The sequence below is a fragment of the Podarcis erhardii genome (assembly GCF_964252035.2).
Source record: "Podarcis erhardii genome assembly, chromosome: 4".
Classification (NCBI taxonomy): Eukaryota; Metazoa; Chordata; class Lepidosauria; order Squamata; family Lacertidae; genus Podarcis; species Podarcis erhardii.
In genome coordinates this window covers 105,210,195-105,225,161 of record NC_138508.1, presented here as the reverse complement: position 1 = coordinate 105,225,161, position 14,967 = coordinate 105,210,195, and the positions used below count along the sequence as shown (strand labels likewise).

Sequence of the window (14,967 nt, the reverse complement as noted above, 5' to 3'; positions counted from 1 at the left end):
GCCTATCAGAAAAAACACTGTCCATGTCCTTGAGCTGCATCAGCTGAAACTGATTCCATAAAACTTGCCTCGATGGGGTTTTGGATACCACATCAGGATTCTCTGTAATAGTATCAAGATAATAGAGCAGTTAAGTTGTTTTACCCTCAAAGCTCCTTGCAAACAAATCATGACTGACAACTGATGCATCTAGTTGCTCCATTAACTGAGGCTCATAGACCTCACTGAGTGGAGCTTTGTAAAGGTTGTCCAGTGTGTTTGCCTCAGTTGAGGATGGCAGTGAAAATATACATTCTTAGCTATCCATGCAGACATGCAGTAGGCACAAGTAGAGCATCAACAGGATCACCAGCTCTGTTTGGTAGAAAATGCCCCACAGCGTTTAGAAATCCATTGGATTCCATTTATTTTCCTAAACAGACCATTTAGATTCGTCTCCCAGTTCTGCAGGGAGGTCTAGGAGCTGTAATTCTAAACTCAGCTGGAAGTGGTTGGACCATGAAAACAGGCAAATATTTCCCCTGCCCCAATATCCAGACCTTCCTCCTCCGTACATGGGACAATGCCCTGCTTTAAACTGCCCCATGAAGACCATGAGCTGACCTATCACAGTGGACTCAGCACGAATGTTGAAAACACCCAGGACTACAGTCTTCTGCTCTTCTAACACTGCAGCTGAGAACACCTTAGTTGGGTGGTTAGCGGGCAGGACACCAAAGGCAACCTCAGTCTCTCTCTGTCCCAGCACCAGAAGCAGCCTCTGAAGAGCCATCCCAAATCAAGAGGCTTCCTTGTGGGACAGGTGCTCTGCCTCAGTTAATCCAGCACTAGACCTGTTTTTTAAAATTCCAAATCGGACATGGGGGGTGGTCCAGCAATCACTAGTAATTAGCAACAGAAAGATTTGCCTGCGAATATGACCTTGTCATAGTACACATTTATAGTAACAAAATAATAAAAATGTGGAACTTAACAATGCAGAAAAGCATGTTTGCCCCCAAAGAATGCATCATAAACACTTTTAATGAACACATGTCACGCTTACCATATTGATGCTGCATATGTTTCCTAAGCCTCCCTTGTCACCTTGAATAGGGAAAAATCGCTTGGGGTGAAGATTTCTTTTCTGCTTAATGCAGCCAGAGAAAAAAGATGCTGCTTTTGCTCTAAGATGTTGTGGCAGAGACAGATGCTATTTCAGAGAGAAAATAACTCCATGAGTCGTTATTCAAAATAAATCCCCGTTGGCTTCCGTGGAACCTTGTACAAATGATAGACTGTGGGTCTTGATCCACAGAGAGGGGAAGGCATTCATCGGTATGTAATCGGAAGCTATAAAGGTACCAAGAACAGCAAAGTGAATATGAGAGTGAAAAACTTAAGTGGCCTTTGAAGTTACTCCCAAGACATTTCTTTGTGTGATTACTTTATCAATAAATAATAAAACTTGTATCTATGAGTGTTTATATTACATGATTACCTCTCTGGCTTCCATTGGACAGTTGCTTCTTTTTTCCACCAAAGGGAAATGCTTTATTACAATTTGATGAAAATTCTGCTGCCAAAAATAGTCATTTTAAAAACTGCAACCCACAAGTAGGCATGTTGGATGCCCTGCTCAGAAAGAGGGAAGTCCCTGTAGTCATTTTGCAACATTATGGCAGTATTTTTCACTGCAAAATGCCCATTTGAGTATTTGTTAATGCTCTAATAAGCATTCCCCACTGGAAGTGGAGCTCTTAAAGCTTACTAAAACATTAATGGAAGGTTCTTATACAGAGGCCCAGAGTTCTGACTTCAGCTCAAGGGACTGTATGCCTTATTTTTGATTTACACTAAATTCAATAAACAGGGAGCCTAAAATGAAATGTTTTTGCTCACATGGGGTTATTACCAAAACAGCAGCCCAAGTATGTTTTACTCAAAAGTAAGTCCTATTAAGTTCAATGAGGCTTACTGCTCTGGCCTTCTGCATGAGCAATGAAGTAAAGATAATGCCTCTAATACATTCTCTAATATTTACAACAGTGCACACCCTTTTCTGCCCCCCTTCCATTACCAGTTCAGTGATTTTATCTTTTGCTGAATTAGAAATATTTTATATTAGTTTGAATGTTGAAAATCTTCTTCACTTACTAATTCAATATGCTTCACTTTTAGGAAGCAGTTTTTTAAAAAGGAGAAGTCAATGATAATTAAATGCTTATTTCCATTTAGCATTTTTACAGATATTATGTGTTTTGTATTTCTAAATAATATGCAAAAGTAGGCAGATTATTCTGATTCTGCCATTATTTTCTTTTCCAATACAGCATGGTAAACTAAGAATTTTGTTAGGTCAAAATTAAATCTGGTTGAAAAGTCTGATATGCCATTTGCCTCTGTTTAGACTCCTGCTCGTCCTCCAAATATCGTATTTGCTTAGAATTTCAACTTTACTTTAAAAATGCTAGTTTTATTTTATTGTTAAATGAAATACCTGAAGAACTCAGGGAAATACAGCTTTTAACAGATTAAGTTCCAGGGGAGGTGGGGGTAGGCTTTTTAGGTAATCCTATCAAATAAGAAAAGGCTAAATTGAAGAAGAATGAATGTTCTTTGTTTAGATATCTATGCCCTGAAGGCAAAGGAAGGATCTTGTGGGGAGGTTCTTGGTTTGAGGTGAAATGGACTGTTGGGTGAGGAATGTAAATGATACTGTAGAATATCAAATTGCGAGGAGGGGGAATGGCAAAGCAATACTACTTATTTTGTGGAGGGGGCATCAACAGACATAAAGGGGCTACACAGATTCAATCTACAATCTAGAAAGAACTTTTTTTAAAAAAACGAATCATTGTTTCATTCTTTGTCTCTTAGAGGTAGATGATTTGCATCTGAGTCGACATCAGTCATGGCATTTGTGAGCCATCTGTGACAGCAGAGGCAAGTTCACTCTTGATTCATCTACAAGTCTGTACTGCTAAAGTGGACTAAGTATTGGCATAAACCAAGCCAGTATGATTGGAACCACAAGCACAGGCAAGCAGTGAGTTCCTTCCCTCCATGTTTACTCACAAGTAAGTCCCACTTGTTGTGTTTAGTGGAGCTCCCAGGTAGGTCTATATAGGGCTGCAGCATAAAAGAATTCCTCCTAATTCATGCAGATGGAAGGGTGAATCTGCCTGCCATTGTATATGCCTGAATCATATTGTTTCACTATGTAAGTCACATTGCTTTCTCCTGCTCTGGAGGGTAGGACTCGAACCTATGGCTTCAAGTTACAAGAAAGGAGATTCCAATGAAACACCAGGAAAAGCTTTCCAACAGTAAGAGCTGTTCAACAGTGGGACTCCCTCAGGAGGTGGTGGACTCTCCTTTCTTGGAGATTTTTAAGACAAAGATTGGATGGCCATCTGTCATGGATGCTTTGGTGATATTCCTGCATTGCAGGGGGTTGGACTAGATGGCCCTTGGAGTCCCTTCCAAAAACATAGAGAAAGTCTATCTATGTTTAATTTTTTGCCAGAATCAGAGACAAATTGTAGGCATGGTCTGCCTTTCTGAGGGGATGATGCCTGCTGAATTTCAGAATGATAGCTGAGATGGTTCTCCCAAGAAGGAAGACTTTACCATTTTGGGTGGGTGCAATAGGAATCAGAGGGCGTATGAGGGAGAGACAATGCATTCCCAATGAAGACTGGAATGGGTAGCAAGAGCTACCATACACACTCCAAGATATGGGGCCAACAGCTAGTGAACTACCCTTATGAATTCAAATAACTCATTATATTAAGAAGTACTTTGGATTCATTCCTTGTCCTCTGAAATTCACTATTTTTGCATTTTTACTAAAAAGATAGCCTGGATAGAAGCCAGGGGGGTTGAGTTAACTGCCTTTCTTCTCTCTGGTAGTGCACATAAGTTCATAGCACTGGATACCAGAAAAGCATTTCTGGCAAGAGCAGATTTAGCACCCAACTTGCCCAGCTTGGTTTCATTATACGGGAGGTGAGGTTCAGCTACACCAATCCTCTCATTAGGTGAAGTGGCTCTTTTTTAACTCTTCCCATTATGTATGTAGTACTTGCAAATATATGAAATTCATTATGAAGAGTGTGCCAAGCCCTTAGAGACGAAGCGATAGGTTCCTGACCCCCACCATTTATCCCAAAGGAGTCCAAGGTGGCCACACAACATCTGAATTTAAAACAATATATAACAAATTTCACAACAGTCCCCAAAAGAACATTTTCAAAGCATTTTCAAACCATTATATTTCAGTCACCAAATGCCTGGGTGAACAGAAACTTTTTTCTGATTTTTTCTGAATGATAGAAATGAGAGAGACGAATGTACAGCACTAGGAAGGAAGTCCTATAATCAGGAGACCACCACTGATAAAGCCTTGCCTTGGGTCACTGCCCCTTACAGAGTGTCCCACAGTAGCACCAGTGGCAGCAGGACTTCATCTAGACTTCATGGTTAATACCAACTTCCTAAATTGGGCCCATTAGCTCACTGGTGGCAGGTGCAGTGCATCTAGGACCAGCGAGACATAGTCCCATTGCCATGCTCTGTGCATGAGGCAGCTTCTGAACCATCTTCAAGAGCATTGCAATAGTTCAGACAGCAGGCCACTAGAGCACGGACTACGGATGCCAGGCTATCTCAATCCAGGAACAGCTGCAGCTGGTGAGCTAGCTGGAGTTGAGCATAAGCACTGCTTGCTACAGAGGTTTGGCCTGCAGTAATAGTTGGAATCAAGGTGCACTCCCAGAAAGTGCAGCTGCTCCATCAGGGAAAGTGCAACATCCGCACTGAATTCCAGACCACCCATCCAAAGCTCCTCCATCTTATTAGCCTCAGTTTCTTGGGTCTCATAGTGAAATTATCCCCTGCAGGGATAGCAACCAGTTACAGTCACCCATCCTTGGAGACTGATAGAATCTGAGGGATTTTCTAGCGGATAGAGCAGGTGATCCTGTCAAAGTTCTAGTCTTGGTATGGAATGTGCTATTGACACAGTTGCTGCTGCGGGCCCCCTCCAGAGCTGTGGAGCCCATTTTGCTCCTTGGTACACCAAGGTTGATGACATGGGTTGAGCAAGGAGCATAAGCTACATAAGTGGCATAATTCTTTTGGAGACAACACAAAAACCTACTCTGCTGCCTCCATCAGTTAGTGGTAGCATGTTCAGGTATGTGTTGGCAGAAAGTTGGGCAAAGGTTTCCTGCACTGCAGAGGGTTGGAGTAGATGACCCTAGGGGTCCCTTCCAACTCTACAATTCTATTATATGATCACATCCTCAAACAGTCTCCCATTGCTTCTTCAAAGAATAATTCTGTGTGGTCCAGGGGTTGGTTAATGACTATGCGGTAGACCTCTGGAGCACACACTGTCTAGCTGTAATCAGTTTGCAAGACACATTGAAGATACAGTTGTTCATTTTTGCAGCGTATTGTAGCAGTGCCAGCTGATCAGACCCAGTGTTATGGGATCCATTTTAGTTAATGTGGCATGATGATGTGGACAGGAAACTTGCAGTGATGTGTCCAGACAAGCGCTTGTTATATCATTGTCCATCCTGGCTTACTAATACTAGCCAGAGTGGGTAACTGGATGGGTCTACTGAATAAAATATCATGCAATGAAGTGTTACCAGCTGTCCTTAGTGTGGTACATCCATCTTGATCAGAGGCAGTTGAAGGGTGGCCCAACCGGTGAAGCCGCACTGGGCACCATGCTGCAGGAGGCACTCCAACAATGCTGTAGTGCAAGAGGTAAGGGGTGCCAAATTTTAGTGTCACACAGGGTACTGCTGAAATTTGATATTCCAAATTTATTTTATAAATAAATCCCATCTTTATTGAGAGAGAGATGGGAGAAGCGCAATCTCAGCCATGTTTGATACCCCACACCTGCCTGCCCCCTGTCCCCCAGAAACAGCACTTCTGTCTTGTCAGGACTCAACCTCAAGCTGTTGACCTCAATCCAGGATGTTCACTGTGGGGAATATATAGGATAGAATTCATAGCCTCTTCCAGTAGTTGCATCTGCCCAAGCTTTTCAGCTTGCCAGACAGAGAGAACCCTGCTCCTCCTCCCCTGGGTGCTCTTCTGAGGGTTCTTCTGACCTCCTCAAGCCCATTTTGGGATGTGCACATGCGGAGGGAGAGGAAAGGGAGGAAGCCCTCTTATGAAAGTGGAAATCCTTACACAGGGCTGCCATGGACAGGGCTCCTTCAGTGAATTCTGCCCATAAGGTTTAATTCTAATTCACTTGCCACCTAGATCATTGTTTTGCAGATGGAACTTTTCTTTCAATGGTTTCTGAAGCTGTATTTATGGATTCCCACCCCCCAATATGTGCAGGAAAGAGCTGACAGCACCACACGTTTTTTACAGCATAAGACTACAGAAATGCATTTCCCTGAAGAGAAACATCTCTCTAAACATAATTAAGATCACAGTCATAAATAGAGCAGATTTATTAAGAAACAAAAAAACAAACAATATCTTCCCATCCGAGTATGACAGGAACTGGAACAGACGGAGTTGTGATGATGCAGGAGTTTTTGTTTAATCTCAAAGATATGTTACAGAAGAAAGCAAAGATATAAAATGTCTTAAGAGAGCCAGCTAAAGATTGTATTTCAGACCTCATTCAAAGCAAAATAGCTGCCAGACAAGCCCAGATAAACCTAGGAATTTGGGTTTAAACTGATGTAGACTTCTTGACTTCAGGCAGCAAAATGTCTTGGGCTAGCACTGGGAGAAAGTCCAATAACCTGGTCTTCACATGCAGCAGAATAAGATGGTTTGGTTTAAGTGGGTTGCATTGTTCTAGACTTCAGGTGATGGTGTCTTTCAAACGTTTTCCCATATTAAGACAACTGAAAGAAAATATATACACAAGTGATTCAAGCCCAGCAACTCCTCCACACCAGCAGTCTGAAATGATATCTATTCTACCAACTCAGGACCATTCTCCATAATTTCCTACTTTAATTTGTTTTGAGATCCAGCCTGAGCTGACATTATTTGGTTGGAATGGAATGTCTCTTGCCCTGGCTCAGTATATAGTCACATCACATAGCTAAGCATCTAGCCATTAAAAAGAACAGCATTGCATAACGATGGATCAAAGAACTCACTCTTTGGTGGTATTAACTAAAGAGTCTAAGATTATGGAAGAAATAAAAATAGTTAAAAGGAAGAAGAAGAAGAAATAAAATACGTTTCATCAATAGCCTTTTCATTAGAAAAAAATCAAGCAAGCCCTGGGATTTAAAGAGCAGAGCTACAAACAGAAATTGCTTAGCACATTAAAGATAATTTGAAAAGCTATACACCACAAGATATTTTCTACATGCCACTGCTTATTACCAATTTTGTCTTTTTATATTACATTTACTATTGCTTTCCCCCCTTCCCACAGCTATCGAGCTGATGTGTCACACACAAAATAATGATCTTTTTCAGATTCTCCCCTCTTTCTCCCTCCTTTTCTTGCTAGTGATTTTCAATTTGATTCTTACCCCCACCCCCGTTTTCTGCCTCTTCCTTAGTGTCCTTGGTGACACACCATCAATTAGGTTTAATTTTTTCCTCCTTAAACAAGCAATACATTGATTTCTCAATCCTTTAGGAAAATTATACTCATAATATAGAACAAAGTATCTCTATTGAACAGATTTCTATAGAGGAATCACTTAAGACAAATGAGTTTGGCTACACATCCTAATAATAGATCATCTTTTCCCTCACAGAACAATAGAGATATTGAAGTGCATGTAGAAATGGTCCTCTTTGAAACTGCAATGTCTATTTAAAGGAGGATAGCAACTCTACAACACCATAAGCCTATTGTGCAGCCTGTCTTCCAGAGTGATTCTTATGCTCCCTTCCATCTATGGAAGAATATAACATCTTCTCCTTTTATTGGTAGCATTTTCTCTTCCTGATGTTTGTGGAAATTGAATCAGGCTCAGGGTGGGAGGTGGTGGGAGCAACTCATTTACATATATCTACTTTAAGGGGAGGGACTACAACTGAATAAGAGTAAGTGGTGGCAGCAATAATTAACATTAGAATGCACGTAGTGAATTCCATGCATTTAAACTGCCTTGCACATATCATTTCAGTCATCCATACATGCCTCCACTGTATTGTTGACCTGGAACCTAGCTTGGTAGTGGAGGGGCAGCCAGTGCAGCTGTTTCAACAATGGGATCACATGTTTTGACCAGATGAACTTGGGCCTCTCAATGACAAAGATGTGTCCAGGAGAACCCCCAAGCTATGCACTTGCTCCTTGCACAAGATGCGCCCTGCAACCCTGCACCTTCCATGCTCATAATCCCCTCCTCCTCTTGAGGCCAGAACAATTCTCCCCTACCTCTGTGCTCCCTCTCACCGCTGAGCCCCAGAGACAGAGGTTAATGGGGAGAGGGAGGGCAGAAGTGCAGACTCTTCCCCGTGAGAGTCTAGGAAATAACTTCAACTCCTGCCAGGCTGAAGCTTGCAAGTTGCATGAACTGTCATCTTATTTTTTTAATAAAAAAATTAAGGTGTTCCAGGAGAATTAAAGTCCTCCACCTGCCATTTGGAGGGAGCAGGCAAACCTGGGGACTCCATGTCAGCCTTGGAGGTCTGGCAACCTTACACCTAAAGAAACAAGGGTTGCTTATGCATAGTCAAGGTGAGTCAACTGCTGGTTCTCCCATGTGTTCACATCACTTGATTGCTCTATGTTTGTACATTTGGGACTGGTTTTCCATATTCATGTCCAGTGTTGGCATTATGGGTCAACATTATAGGGTACCCATTGAGGTCCACACTCCTCCCTGCTGACTCCCAGTATTCCATAAATATGTTGTTCTTGCCTACTCACTTTCTGTCTCCAAGCCTGCAAATTTTGACAAGATCAGGTAGCTTCTATTTGCTCTTTCCTTTGGTTAGCAGTATGGCATTAGGCTTAGACAATGAGATGAACTGCAAATCAGTGGTGGACTTTGTACTCTCAAATTTCAGTGGCACCCTGTGCAACACTAACATTTGGCAACACTAACATTTCTTGGACTTAGTTCTACAGCTTTTTGTGGTGCCTCCTGCAGTGTGGTGCCCACTGTGTCCAAACCTGTTGCACTACCCTAAAACTGCTTCTGTTGAGAAAAAATTCTAGAGACTAAACCAATCTTGACAAATGGAAAATTTTGGCTAAAAGCCATTAAATGGCAATGGAAAGAACAAGTGCAGCAAACATTCCATTTAAGTAAGGAAACAATCACCACCAGATATGAACAAGTATATTATAAGATTGACTAGCATGGTGGGTTTAGGGGGTGTAGTAGATGAGTAACTGGATATATGTCAAGGTGACATCATTACACAAATGCATCTTTTGCCTGGATCCATAGAGGCTAATGGATCTAAACATCAGGGAATAATTAACACTGCAATCCAGCCCTTAGGAACTCATGCCCATCATAATACTTGCTGTTCTCATTACTTTCCATTTCCCAATCAGGAAAGAAAAGTTGCAGAGGAATCTTCCATATATATGTGAACATAACTACCCAAGGCACAGACATACTGTATATTTAAACATTCTAAATGAACAATACCATTGCAAATTTAATTATGCAAGAAACCCATACAACCCCTAGCCATCATGCTCTAAAAAAAATTCTCCCTAGTTCATATTTCAGGTTGGTCCAAAAAACTCTTTGAAATACAGACTTTTTGTGATTGTTGTGGCGTCATCTTTAAGTGGTATGCAGAATAAGGGAGCAATTCAACACCCAAGAAGCTATCATAAAGTTCTAAGTTAACATGGTGTAAAGGGACCCCAGTTCCTAACAACATTTAGCAGCAGGGCTACTGCTGGTCCCATCCCCACTGCACCCCTTTTTCAGGGCTTACACCTGCTTAAGATCCACCAGGCTTAGCTCAGCCAGCTGGTTTTTGGCTGGGCTGGGCTGGGCTGGTGGAGATAAACTGGCATATTACCTGCTGAACTGGGAATGAGGGAGTTAAGCCAGGGCAGCCTGGTTGATCTCCAGCTCAGCTGGAGATCCCTAGACCCTAACCCACTCATCACAGCAGATCTTGCTTATAGGATTGCTCCCATAGTGTTACATATAGTGTAGAGATTTATTGTTATACGCAGGAATTGACTCTCAAGTAGAAAAATAATTCCGAAAAAAATAATTCAAAAATAAATGCATGTTTCAAGAAAAGTTTAATGAAAACAAAGCAGTTCTGAAAACAAATTGCAGCTCTAATGAACAGCAAGTTCAATGCTACAGTTTATATTGTGTTACTCAAACATGAAGTTTGAATGGACTTGTATTGATTGTCAGTTATCCAGTCATTCCTAGTAATGCACATACTTCAGTAGGAGGAAAAAAAGTAAAGAAGAACATCTGTGACATTTACTGCAAGTGGCATGGATGCATTCTTTTGGCAAAAGGGAATGTCAGTGATAGACTTCTGAGAGGTCAAAGAATGCTTTCCTTGTTTAGTGCAGAAAGCCTTTCAGCAGTCTCTCCCCCCCCCCCCCACCAGCAAGTCAGCATCCATGCTACACTAACTGTGTCATTTTTAAAAGAACGCTTGGTGCTGACCACTTTTTAATTTTATTTTTGGATAAAAATCTGCCTAAATGTATGCCTTCAAAACAGAGTTTGATATCTTTGGTTGTGTAGTTATGAGCATGGGAAAATGTATGCGGGTGAAATAAATTGTTAATGCAGCCAAGTGGAGTTGGACCTCTGCTATAACAAAAGCAAGTGTCATCCATAAGTCTTCACATTTTGGAGATAAATGAGACAACAGATTGAAAGAAGAGTGAACACTCAGCACATTATATTGTGCACAAACCCCTCCGATGATGCCAATAGAATTAAAAAACAAATAAACCAAGAAACAACACCCCCCCACACACAGCTATATGAGTCTTAAGAAAGATGTTTCAAGCTTTTAAATGGTTCCATATGGTAACAGAGATGGGGAATAATATGCAGCAACTCAGAGGTAAATCAGATTTTGTGCATGACATATACAGCTTTAATGCAAAGTGGGCAATTCACTCTTGTCACATAACTTAATTCAACCAATGGAGGCCATGATGCAGCTACTAAAGAGTGTCTCTCGGATCAATGCAAACAGAATACAGCTCTGACTTTAGCTGAGTGGGGGCACAATGGCTTCACCTGCTCTGGTTCTTCCAGAGCCTCAGACAAAGGTCTTCTTTCCCTGCTCTGCTGCTTGAGAGCCTTTCACAGCCCAGAATAACTAAGGAGATAGTACAAGAATACTTGGCTAGTTTAGATGTATTCAAGTCTCCAGGGCCAGATGAACTGCATCCAAGAGTATTAAAAGAACTGGCAGATGTGATCTCAGAACCACTGGCAGTCATCTTTGAGAATTCCTGGAGAACAAGCGAAGTCCCGGCAGACTGGAGGAGGGCAAATGTTGTCCCTATTTTCAAAAAGGGGAAAAGAGAGGACCCAAATAATTACCGCCCAGTCAGTCTGACATCAATACCAGGGAAGATTCTGGAGCAGATCATTAAGCAAACAGTCTGTGAGCACCTAGAAAGGAATGCTGTGATCACCAATAGTCAGCATGGATTTCTGAAAAATAAGTCATGTCAGACTAACCTGATCTTGTTTTTTAACAGAATTACAAGCCTGGTAGATGAAGGGAACGCAGTGGATGTAGCCTACCTTGATTTCAGCAAGGCATTTGACAAGGTGCCCCATGATATTCTTGTAAAGAAGCTGGTAAAATGCGGACTTGACTATGCTACCACTCAGTGGATTTGTAACTGGCTGACTGACCGAACCCAAAGGGTGCTCATCAATGGTTCCTCTTCATCCTGGAGAAGAGTGACTAGTGGGGTGCCACAGGGTTCTGTCTTGGGCCCAGTCTTATTCAACATCTTTATCAACGACTTGGATGATGGATTCAAGGGCATCCTGATCAAATTTGCAGATGACACCAAACTGGGAGTGGTGGCTAACACCCCAGAGGACAGGATCACACTTCAAAATGACCTTGACAGATTAGAGAACTGGGCCAAAACAAACAAGATGAATTTTAACAGGGAGAAATGTAAGTATTGGACTTGGGCAAAAAAAATGAGAGGCACAAATACAAGATGGGTGACACCTGGCTTGAGAGCAGTACATGTGAAAAGGATCTAGGAGTCTTGGTTGACCACAAACTTGACATGAGCCAACAGTGTGACGCGGCAGCTAAAAAAGCCAATGCAATTCTGGGCTGCATCAATAGGAGTATTGCATCTAGATCAAGGGAAGTAATAGTGCCACTATATTCTGCTCTGGTCAGACCTCACCTGGAGTACTGTGTCCAGTTCTGGGCACCACAGTTCAAGAAGGACACTGACAAACTGGAATGTGTCCAGAGGAGGGCAATCAAAATGGTCAAAGACCTGGAAACGATGCCTTATGAGGAACGGCTAAGGGAGCTGGGCATGTTTAGCCTGGAGAAGAGGAGGTTAAGGGGTGATATGATAGCCATGTTCAAATATATAAAAGGATGTCACATAGAGGAGGGAGAAAGGTTGTTTTCTGCTGTTCCAGAGAAGCGGACACGGAGCAATGGATCCAAACTACAAGAAAAAAGATTCCACCTAAACATTAGGAAGAACTTCCTGACAGTAAGAGCTGTTTGACAGTGGAATTTGCTGCCAAGGAGTGTGGTGGAGTCTCCTTCTTTGGAGGTCTTTAAGCAGAGGCTTGACAACCATATGTCAGGAGTGCTCTGATGGTGTTTCCTGCTTGGCAGGGGGTTGGACTCGATGGCCCTTGTGGTCTCTTCCAACTCTATGATTCTATGATTCTATGAAATGGCAGAGACTGAACCTGGGACTTTTCAGCACTTGAACAATGGACAGCCAAATGCCCCTTGGAGATCAGGCACATTCACAGGTACTGTGTGCAGGGCTGAGAATTGCCTAAAGAGCCCCATAGACGTCTATAGCCATGATTGCCACCAACAGTTCGTGAGCAAGGAAGTAATGATCTAATTGTTTCATTACACACACACACACACACACACACACACACACACACACATATATCCCACCCTTTCCCCCAACGGCACTCTATGGGGTCACATTTTCATGCTTACAGAGGGGGTGGAGGTAGGGAATAGCAGGGTGAGGAGCAGACTCTTTCAGTAATATCACATTTTCCTTTGGCTGCTCATTGTCTGTGTCATTATTCATCTCTTTTTAAGGACACGGCTGATTCTGTATGAGTGAATAGTTTATATGGCCTACAAGAGAGTCACTGAGGCCAAATTGATTTTTCTTTACTGAATATATATCATGTGCCCTTGGGCAGTTACAGAGGTTAGAGATGTAATGCAAGTGATTATGAAAATAGCATGCTTAAAATGCAGGTCTGCATAATACGTGCTAAAAATAAGAATTTAAAAGTATATTATGATGAGACCAGGCAAAATTCCCTTACCCATAATATTCAAATGAATGCACAACAGAGTTATGCACAATATATTGATAATTATACATCTGTTTATTGAATCACAGTTGTAGGCCCCTTGCAATTCATAGCAATATGAATTGTAAGATTTTCTATTACCTGGTTGTAATCCTGAGAGAAAGTAAATAGTCATTTCAGATAAATGAGTGGGGTAGGAAGTATCTTGTTTCTGATATTAAATTGGGATTTGATAAATGATGGAAGCAACTGAGGAAGCAGTCTTCTGCTGCGTGTGAGCTCCAAAAGCACAACCGCCAGATTGTGAGAGGGTAGCTAATCCAAGAAATCCACATATTCTTCCTTCTCCTCCACTTTAAATAACTACTGCTTGAAGGGATTAGCAAGCAAGAGATTGAACTATCAAGTGCTGGAACCAATTTCAATTGAAACAATCAAATATTATGCTTGAAAATAAATCCCAATTTGACCTTTTCTTGCCCCATCAGTGGCTGGGGGGGGGGGAGGGGATCAAGTGTCAAATACCAAAAGACAAAAGAATCATAGCAGGCTCAATTGTTGCTGGGACATGTAGACTTCAGCTAATTTTCTGAATGTGTTTGGTGCAGGTGTGAGTGACTTTCAGGGTTGCATGTGCGCAAGGCCAATCCTACAGCAAGATCTGCTGCAATAAGCAGGCTTAGATTCCAGCTACACCAGTTTAACTCCCTCATCCCTGGCTTAGCCAGAGATACAAAGGTGTGTCTTCCCATCCTGACTTACCTGGGATCCAGCTAGCTGAGCAGAGCCCAGCAGATCACAAGCTATCCTAAAGCCTGAAAAGGGGGTGTTTGGGGGGCATGGTGGGGACGGGACCAGTGGAAGTATTTGGGATCCTGAGCCCATTCAGCTCAGTCATGTGAACTGGCAACCTGGAGTAAGTTAAACGGGCAAAAAGGGTGCTGTACCCTGAAACCTCTTTGAAAGGCTTGCTTTTCCTCTGCCAGCTCAACCACCAGTAGCTCCACTGCTGAATGGAGTTTGAATCTGGTGAAACTTGACACTAGCTCCAGTTTACACCCGTGTGCTTTAGGCCTGGTTTTGGACTGATCCCAATATGTGATTGTGCAATATTATTTATTTGATACTAAAATGCTAATGAAGTTTTGCATCCTGGTATCCAGTGTGTGTAGGGGGGTGTCCAATTAGGGGTGGGAGAGAAATCAATTATGTTTTCAAAATTTGTGCTTTTCTGAATTTTCTGATTAACTTCTCCAACCAATAATATGCACAGAAATTCATATATTTGGGGAAAGTGTGCATAAAATTAATATATTTGTGAAACTAACATACAAAATGCATCATATTAGTGAAAATTGTTTTAAAGTTGTGTACATTGGCCAAAACTGCAAAAAAACAGAGGGCTTATTAGAATAAATTCACACTGAAATGCTGATGAATTTTTATGAGTTTTCTTCACACTTAAATTGCTACAGACATGTGGAGAACTTGT

At 41.8% G+C, this 14,967-nt stretch overlaps 2 protein-coding genes across 4 annotated transcripts in view; one reads left to right on the top strand and one right to left on the bottom strand.

Annotated features, from left to right (window-relative positions):
• PCDH17 (protocadherin 17) overlaps positions 1-14,967 on the top strand; it is a 472,217-nt gene that overhangs the window by 391,164 nt on the left and 66,086 nt on the right. The gene's annotated exons all lie outside the window — the stretch shown is intronic.
• Positions 1-14,967, bottom strand: part of LOC309339850 (uncharacterized protein) — a 61,400-nt gene that overhangs the window by 23,167 nt on the left and 23,266 nt on the right. The window contains exon 3 of one of the 3 annotated variants that reach the window (XR_014155557.1): positions 6,456-6,875. The exons of the other annotated variants lie outside the window; for them this stretch is intronic. The gene's annotated coding sequence lies outside the window, so the exon portion shown is untranslated. Of the gene's footprint in view, positions 1-6,455; positions 6,876-14,967 lie in introns of those variants that run through there. 3 annotated transcript variants of the gene reach the window in all.